We start from the raw sequence: 8,779 nt of genomic DNA, 5'->3' as shown, positions 1-8,779 counted from the left end.
CTGCTCTCCACCCTTGTACCGAGGCCCCGTGGGGAACCAGGCTCCTCTAGGCCAACTCTTCTGACTGCTGGTCCCCATCACTGCCACCCAGGGCTGCTGGCAGATAACTCAGGTCCCTGGCCACACCCCCACGCCTCCGGCCCTGCCACAGAGTGGACCTTTCCTGGCTGTCCGGTGGCCGCTCAGGGAGCCCTCCACGCAGGAGCCTTAGCATCCACCCGCAACCTGACATGCCTCCATGACTGAGGTTGCAGGAGGAGCACCAGGCCAGCAGGTGAAGGGTGGGCTGGGTCCCTGCTCTGGCTCAGGACTTGTGGGGAGCCAGATATGTGAGCCCACAGGGCTGGCTGGGCAGGGGCCTGCAAGGTTGGACACATCCATTCACGATGCATCTGGGACAGTCACTGTCCCCACCTGATACCTACCTACCACCTTACTCACCCCCTGGACCCTGCCCTCTCCCACCTTGGGCCATTCGTGGGCCCCAGAGTGGCACAGAGCCCCTTGGCCCAACACCCTGAGGACTGACCCTACAGCGTGCCCACTCTAGGCTCTGGCCTGAATGAGCTTCTTGCTCTTGCTCCAGCCTGAAGACGGCCCCGCACGAGCCCTGCCCTGCCTTCCCATCTGCTCAGTCTGCCTCGTTCTTCTCCATGGACTCAGCATCCAGGAGTGCACCCCATTTCCAGCAGCCCACACACACCCCGTAGGGCATAAGGGAGGGGTCAGGAGGCCCAAGACAAAAAACTCAGGTGGGCATTAAGAGGTGTGGGTGCCTGTTGAGCAGCCTCAGGCCCAGCCCTGCCTGCCCTTCCAGATGACAGACAGGACCAAAGGCTGTCCAAGGGCCTGGTGTACCCATAGAGCTCCATGCAATGGTTGAGGGGGTCATAGGCCAGTCTTGAAGGGCCGCAGAGCCAGGCTGGGAGCCACTGGAAGTTCAAGAGAGAAAGCAACAAGGTCTGAATGTTTAAAAAGTCCCCACATCGGCCTGGCGTGGTGGCTCAAGCCTGTAATCCCAGCACTTTGGGAGGCCGAGACAGGCGGATCACGAGGTCAGGAGATCGAGACCATCCTGGCTAACACGGTGAAACCCCGTCTCTACTAAAAAAATACAAAAAACTAGCCAGGCGAGGTGGCGGGTGCCTGTAGTCCCAGCTACTCGGGAGGCTGAGGCAGGAGAATGGCATAAACTCGGGAGGCGGAGCTTGCAGTGAGCTGAGATCCGGCCACTGCACTCCAGCCTGGGCGACAGAGTGAGACTCTGTCTCAAAAAAAAAAAAAAAAAAAAGTCCCCACATCAATGTGGAGATGAGAGGAGGCTGCACAGGGGTTGGAGAAGAGGTGGCCTGGCAGGAAGCAGGTGGCCAGGCAAGGAGGTGGTGACAGGGAGGGCAACAAGAGTTGGCTGGGGCAAGGAGACCTCAGCAGGGCAGACCCTCATCCTCCTCCCCAGGGATGTCCAATGCCGCTCTCCAGGGTCTGAACGGGAGGTTTCTGAAGTAATAAAGCCCATGAGGCCCATTCACCCAGAAGCATTCAGACTGGGCACCCCCCAACAGGGCCGTGGCTTCCCCCTCAGACTAGGTGCCCCCCCAGGTGGAGGTGGGCCTCTTCTCTCAGACTGGATTCCCTCTAGAACAGGGTTTGGTCTCTTCCTACAACCAGGGACCCCCCAATCCCCACCCACATCCCAGGACAGCGCTGTGTCTCCCCACTCAGTCTGAGTACCCCAAAGTCAGGGCTGAGCCTCTGTCTCAGGCAGGGTGCCCCCCAGAGCAGAGGTGTGCCTCTCCTCTACCCTACAGGGTCACCCCAAGACAGGGCTGTCGTCCCCATTAGACTTCCCTTTAGATGGAACTCCCCTCCAGATAGGGCTGTCCTTCCCCTCTGAACTAATGCCCCCAGGACATACTGGGCACCCCCATCTCAGGTTTGGTGTCCCCAGGCCAGGGCCAGGCCTCCCACACCAGCTGGATGCCTCTAAGAGGAGGACCGCCCTCCCTTGAGGATATCTGCAGGGCAATGCCTTTAGGCACCATTTTTCTCCTCAGTCTGGATGTCTGGGACAGGACTGGACCTCTCACCTCAGTCCAAGTCCCCTAGGCTAGGACCAGTTCTCTTCCCTTAGACTAGAAGCCCCCAGGCCAGGGCTGGCCTCCACTCAGAGAGGCCTCAGAGCCCCACCTGGGCCATCCAGGTATTGGCAGCGGAAGCGGAGCCCTCAGCAGGCCTGGCAGGCAGGCAGGACCCTGTTTGCCTTGAGCAGGGGCTAGATCCAGGTGGTCACTTCTCCCTTCAAGGCCCCACAGCAAGGCCAAGCCACAGGGAACACGTAAACATTAGCAGAGCTGGGCGGGGTGGTCAGCAGGGAGGAGGGCACCTGGAGACCCCAACTCCTCAGCCTCCTTGGCTATAGGATCCGGCGCCTTACAGGCTGCCCCAGACTCCAAGGCAGGCCGGTACAGTGGCCAGGTCCTGCTCTCACCTGTCTTGAACACATGGACGGCCCCATCCCTCACTGGCCTGTCTCCCTCAGCCCAGGCTGCGAGAAGGATCGCTTAAGGCCCTTGGAAGGAATGGACCTCCTGGGGGTGCTCGTCCAGCCCTGGAACACAGGCCTAGCCTCAAGGGGAAGCTGAGTGGATGCAAAGCTCCCAACTCAGAATAGGGTCGAGCTCTGCCACCCCCAACCTGCCAGTCCCTGTCGACAGCAAGGACTGAGCTGGGCCCCAAGTGCCTGGAGTGGACGGGCTGTGAGGGGCCACAATCTTCAGCCCTCAACCTGGGAGGTGGCCAGAGGGGGTGTGGACAAACAGGAAAGGGGGCTGAGTTCTCTGGAGGTTCAAGAGGGACATGACCCTGCCCCTCCCTCCCTGGGGTCTGGGAGGACACAGCCCTGCTCTGGGGGTCTGAGAGTGCACTGTCTCTGCGCGGATTGCTGGAAGAGCCGTCTGGTTGCAGGGACCCATTGTGGGGGGCTGGGGTGAGGGGGTGCAACTCTCTGTCCCTGGTGCCTCCTCAGCCAACTCCAGGAGAATGATCCCAGCCCAAGGCTGCCACGGCCAACTAAAACAAACCTTGCCTGAGAGACTGGTCCCACTGGCTGGGAGGGACAGAGGAGGAAGGGACTCCAGAGCTAGGCAGGGACCTGAGCCCTGGCTGGCTCCAGATGTGTGCTGTGTGGCTCTGGGCAAGCCACCTCCCCTCTCTGAGCCTCAACTTCTCCTCACAGCTCAGGCCCCTGCTCAGGCGTCATGACCTGAGTGGGCTCAGGATCCTACCTTGCTCCTCAACAGGCTACCAGGCCCAGACAAGGATAGGGACAGGACCCCTATCCTTCCCTCGGGCAGGTGAGAGAACCTCAGGACCGCCCCCTGTGACCGGCTCTCTCCCTCTTCAGTGCCATGGGCATGCAGGCAGTGGAGGCCAGGTGAGGGTGGATTCTTCTTACTCCAGCATTTTTAACAGGCAGGAGCAGCCTTGGCATGGACCGCATCCTGGCCTTTACCCAGAGGCCACAGTCAGACAACCTGCCCACAACAAACTCATGTCCATACATCAGCAAGAGAGAGGGGCACGTTGGGTGTCACTCTCCAAGCGCGAGCGTTTGTATGCATGCGCTGCTTGTGTATTTCTTTGTATTTGTGTACATGAGTGTCTGTGTACCTATCTGTGTCTGTGCTTGTTTGTGTACCTGTGTATGTGTGACCATGTATGTTTCTGTGTGTATGTGTCTCTGGATATACCTGTATGTCCATTTGTATGTGTCTATGTCTATGCGTGTGTGGTTGTATGTGTGTGTACCAGTGTGTCTATGTATTTTTGTGTGTCTGTGTGCATTTGTATGTCTATTTGTGTATTTCTGTATGTGTGTCTATTTGTGTGTGTATATCTGTGTCTTTGTATATGTGTCTGTGTATGTGTGTGTGTCTACGTGTCTGTGCTGGTGTATGTATGTATGTGTATGTGTATTTGTGTATCTATGTGTGTCTGTATATGTCTATTTGTGTATGTCTATGTGTGTATTTATGTGTATGTTTATTTGCATATTTGTTGTCTGTGTATTTGTGTGTCTATTTGTGTGTCTGTGTATTTGTGTGTATGTGTGTCTATTTGTATGTGTCTGTGTGTTTGTGTGTGTATGTCTCTCTGTGTGTCTATTTGTGTGTGTGTGGACTCGTGGTCTAAGAACGCCGCCTGTGGGTGGAATTTGGCTCACAGACATGTTTGGTTTGGCACCCACAGTATTTTCAACATCTTGAGCCAACATTCAAAAATCAGGATATTTCACATAAAAATTCAGCTTTCCAGCTTCTCTTAAAAATTCAGAAGCCCTGGCAGCCCCTGGGCCTGCATTCCCATGAGGCCACGCTCCTCCCGAGCTGCACAGGGCTGGCCTCCATGCACCCTCCACAGCCTCGCCCACTTGTCTCGCCCACCAGTGTCTTGAGGATGGCTGAGTTTGTGAACCCAGTATGTGGTCACAACTGAGTGTGAACCTGGCTGTCAGGGAATGTGTGCATGAGCGGGGTGTGTGTGCATGTGTGTGAAATGTGTGCATGCATGTGCAAAGCAACTCTGCGTATGTGCGGTGTGTGTGTGAAGAGTCTGCATGGGGGAACACGTGTGTAAAGACATGGATGTGCACGTGTGTGCAGGGGAGTGGCCCTATTTGTGACTGTGTGGAGTGTGTGGGCCACAGAGGGCTGGCATGCTCTGCACAGGGGCCCCTTCCGGTCTCTGAGGGGGAGTTGGATTCCCGGCTTCTGGCTGGGCCGCCTTGCGGGATTTATTTCTGTCTCAGTGCCCGCTGGCGGCCTGAGTAATGGGAACATTTAAAGAAAACCAGTAAATACATACAGAAGGGGCAGGCTGGCTGGGAAACTCAGCCCAGACACCCCTGCCCAGCCCACAGCTGCCAGAGCCCCTGGGGCAGGCCTGAGCCCAGGGAGAAAGGAGCCCCCCCATGCAACAGCACCCCCTCGCTCTGTGGGATGCCCACAGCTACCCATGCAGGCCCCCACCACCTGGATGGATGGTCCCTGATCAACACTGGGCATCTTGAGAGCTTGCTTGGCTCCGAGCAGTAGATGTTCAGGAGATTCAAGGGATGCCAGCTCAGGCCTGGCCCAGGGGCCAAGAGGACCTGACCCTCCAGGGGTGCCCTTTCCCAGCCAGGCTACAGGCATTCTGCCCACACACACCCTCTGCATATGCAGACACACCCACAGTTCAAGGAGGGAAGAGGCTGTGCTGACCTGGCAGGGCTGGGCGGGAACTTGATACCCCACCCGGACCTCACACACCTGGCAGTGCCTTGGAACCTCCTCTCCCAGGACACGGCCCCTGCTGTTCTGGGTCTCAGGCTGACTAGACCCCCCTCTCAGGATCGTCTCTGATGAGCAGTCACTTAACAAATGACACAGACCCCACAGGAAAGGATAGGCGTGCGTCAGTGACCTGCTTTACAGAAGACCCGCTGCTGGCAGGAGCCGTTTGGACCAACGCCCCGTCAGGGTCCCCATCGAGCATCTCCTGCTGCCCCCCAGTGGCCATGGGAGGACGACGGGGAAATCACAGCTGCATGGAACTGCTCATCAGCCTGTCTGAGTGGACTCTCAGGGCCCCACGTGGTTCCCAGCCAGACAGTTATGGGGAAGCCAGGCCTTTCAACTGGTCTGAGGGAAGGGGCTTGGATCCCAGCACAGATCTAGAGACCACCTGGAAGGTCAGCTCCTCAAAGGCAGAGCCGTCGTCAGTCACAGCTGCATCCCCGGTGCCCAGCATGACGTGGGTCCTCGGGAAGCATGCTGCACTAATGGCCCACTCCCTGGGCTCCTGGGGGAGGGCAGCGCTGTAGCAAGCCCTGGGCCCGGCTCAGAGCCCCATGGAGAGGCTACCTGAAGGTCAGCGGGCATCTCACATGTTGAAGCCTCCAAGGCAGTGAGGGGCTTGGGCCTGAGGCTGGACAGTTTTCACTTGTGACTTCAGGGATTGTGCCTATCTCTGATCCCAAGCCCATAGTTCCTCACTGTGGTTACAAGGCCCTGTGCTGGCTGGTGGCCTGCCTGGTCCCTGGCTCTGCAAGCCCAGGTGGGACTTCCTCCCAGCCCTCTTGCTGTCAGAACCCAGAGGCCCCACACCTGGGTCTCTGGTCAGCAGGCCTTGTTCTCCTGTCCTCTTCTGGGGAAGGGGCATCTGTGCTGCCGTGGAACATCCCAGGCCTGACACCTCTCCCAAGATGAAGAGGCCGGGTGTCCTAGAGAACCGTAAGATGGGGGGACCTTAACACTGCGAGGTTGGTTAGGGCTGTCCTGGACAAGTGCCTGGGCAGTGATGGACCAGGCAGTGGCAGGCACACCAGGGTTCCATCCACAGTGCTGGGCACTGGCCCCTGGCCCATCTTAAGCCCAAAGGGCTTACGACAAAGGGGCTGCCAGGGTCTCAAGTCACCCTCCTCACCTAGCCCTCCAACCAAGGCCAGGGCTGAGACTTTTTTTTTTCCTTTACCAAATTCTCAGGGGATTATGAATCACTGAGACTAACTCTGAACTATCCTCACCTGATCTTCCCCAAGACTATGGTCCAGATCCCAGAATGTTTGTTTTAAACGGAGAAAGCATACTTTAAAGAAACACACATTTCAGTAACATGTTTTACCAGGTTCTTTGCTCACCACCTGTATTTTTAAAACCTTTTTATCTTGAAGTACGGATTCATAGAAAGTTTGGTTTTTCTTTTTTTGACAGAGTCTTACTCTGTCGCCCAGGTTGGAGTGCAGTGGCACGATCTTGGCTCACTCAACCTCCGCCACCAGGATTAAAGTGATTCTCAGGTGTCAGCCTCCCAAGTAGCTGGGACTACAGGTGTGTGCCACCATGCCCAGCTATTTTGTTTTTTCAGTTTCACCATGTGGGCCAGGCTGGTCTTGAACTTCTGACCTCAGGTGATCCGCCCACCTCAGCCTCCCAAAGTGCTGGGATTATAGGCATGAGCCACCGTGCCAGGCCAATAGGAAGTTTAAAAGTACAGAGAGATCCTGTGTAACATTCACCCAGCTTCTGCCTGGTTCCATCTCCCATAGCTGCAGTACAACATCGAAACTAGCAATCGGACATCGGTGCAGTGTGTACAGCTCTACTACATTTCATCAGGTGCACAGACACAGGTAACCACCACCACAGCCAAGACACACAGAGCTATTCCATCACCACCACTCCAGAGATCTCCTGGGAGCCACCCCCTTTAGAGTCACCTGTCCCCACCATCACTAACCCCTGGCAACCACTGTTCCCTGTCTAATTCTGTCACTGTAAGAATGTTACAGAAGTGGAACCATACAGTATGTGATCATTTTATACCTACTGTTTTCACTCATCGTAATGCCCTTGAGATCCACCCAAGCTGTGGCAGGTATCGGTCCTTGGTCCTGTTTTATTGCTGAGCTGTATTCCATGGTACGGATGAACCCCAGCTTAACCTGTCCCATGTTGAAAAGACCTTTTCCCTAGCTTTTGGCAACCTACAAATAAAGCTGCTATGAACATCTGTATATGCATTTTTGTGTAAACATTTGTTTTTATTTCTCTGGGAAATAAAAATAAAAATAAAAAGTACATAAAGTTTTTAAATAAATGGCCAAACTATTTTCCAGAGTGGGTATTCCATTATACATTCCCACCTACAATGTATGAGATTCAACTTTTCCACTTTCTTGTCAGCATTTATCACTATTTTTATTTGCTCAAATAAGTGTGTAAAGATATTGTGATCTTTACTGGTATTTCCTTAATGACTCGTGATGTTGAACATCTTTCATGTACTTACTTACCATTTGTATATCCTTTTCAGTGAAATATTTCTTTGTCTTTTGCTCACTTTCTCATTTTTTTTTGTTTTTCTTACCGTTAAGTTTGGGAGTTCTTTATATATTCTTGATATGAGTCCTTTATTTGATTTGCAAATATTTTGTTTGTAGCTTTTCACTCTCTTAACAGGGTCTTTGTTGGAGCAAAAACTTTTAAGTCAAATTGATCAATTTTTTTTCTTTATGGATTGTGCTTTTGATCTCAAGTCTAAAAACTCCTGACTGAGCTGTAGGCCCTGAAGGTTTTCTTGCTTACTTCTAAAATTTCATAGTTTTGCATTTTACATTTAAGTCCACAGTACAGTTTGAGTTAATTCTGTATAAGATCTGAGGTTTGGGCTTGGGTTTGTTTGTTTTTTGCCTATGAACTTCCCATTGCTCCAGCACCATTCGTTGAAGACCATCCTTCCTCCAATCAATTTGTTTTGCACCTTTGCCAAAAATCAGTTGGTCAGCCTGGGCAACAAAGCGAAACCCCATCTCTACCAAAAATACAAAAGTTAGACAGGTGTGATGGCAAGCACCTGTAGTCCCAGCTACTCAGGAGGCTAAGGTGGGAGGATCGCTTGAGTCTAGGAGGTTGAGGCTGCAGAGAGCTGAGATCTCCCCACTGCACTCCAACCTCGGTAGAGTAGAGCAAGACCCTGTGTCTCAAAAAAAAAACAAAAACAAAAACCAACCAACCAACCAACAAACAAAAGAACAGTTGGCTGTGCTTGTGCATTCTGTCTTGTTGATCTGCCTCTTTTTCCACTAACACCACAATCTTGACTGCTATTACTGTAAAATAAGTCCACAATAGGTAGTAAAATGAGTAGTATTCCTTATGCTTTTTTCTTCTAGTTAAAAATCGTTTAGCTATTCCAGTTCCTTTGCCTTTCCATACACATTTTAGAATAATCTTGTCTA

The sequence above is a fragment of the Colobus angolensis genome, unplaced genomic scaffold (genome assembly GCF_000951035.1).
Source record: "Colobus angolensis palliatus isolate OR3802 unplaced genomic scaffold, Cang.pa_1.0 Scaffold18, whole genome shotgun sequence".
Classification (NCBI taxonomy): Eukaryota; Metazoa; Chordata; class Mammalia; order Primates; family Cercopithecidae; genus Colobus; species Colobus angolensis.
The sequence above is the reverse complement of the archived record's forward strand: the minus strand, read 5'-3'. Positions refer to the sequence as shown.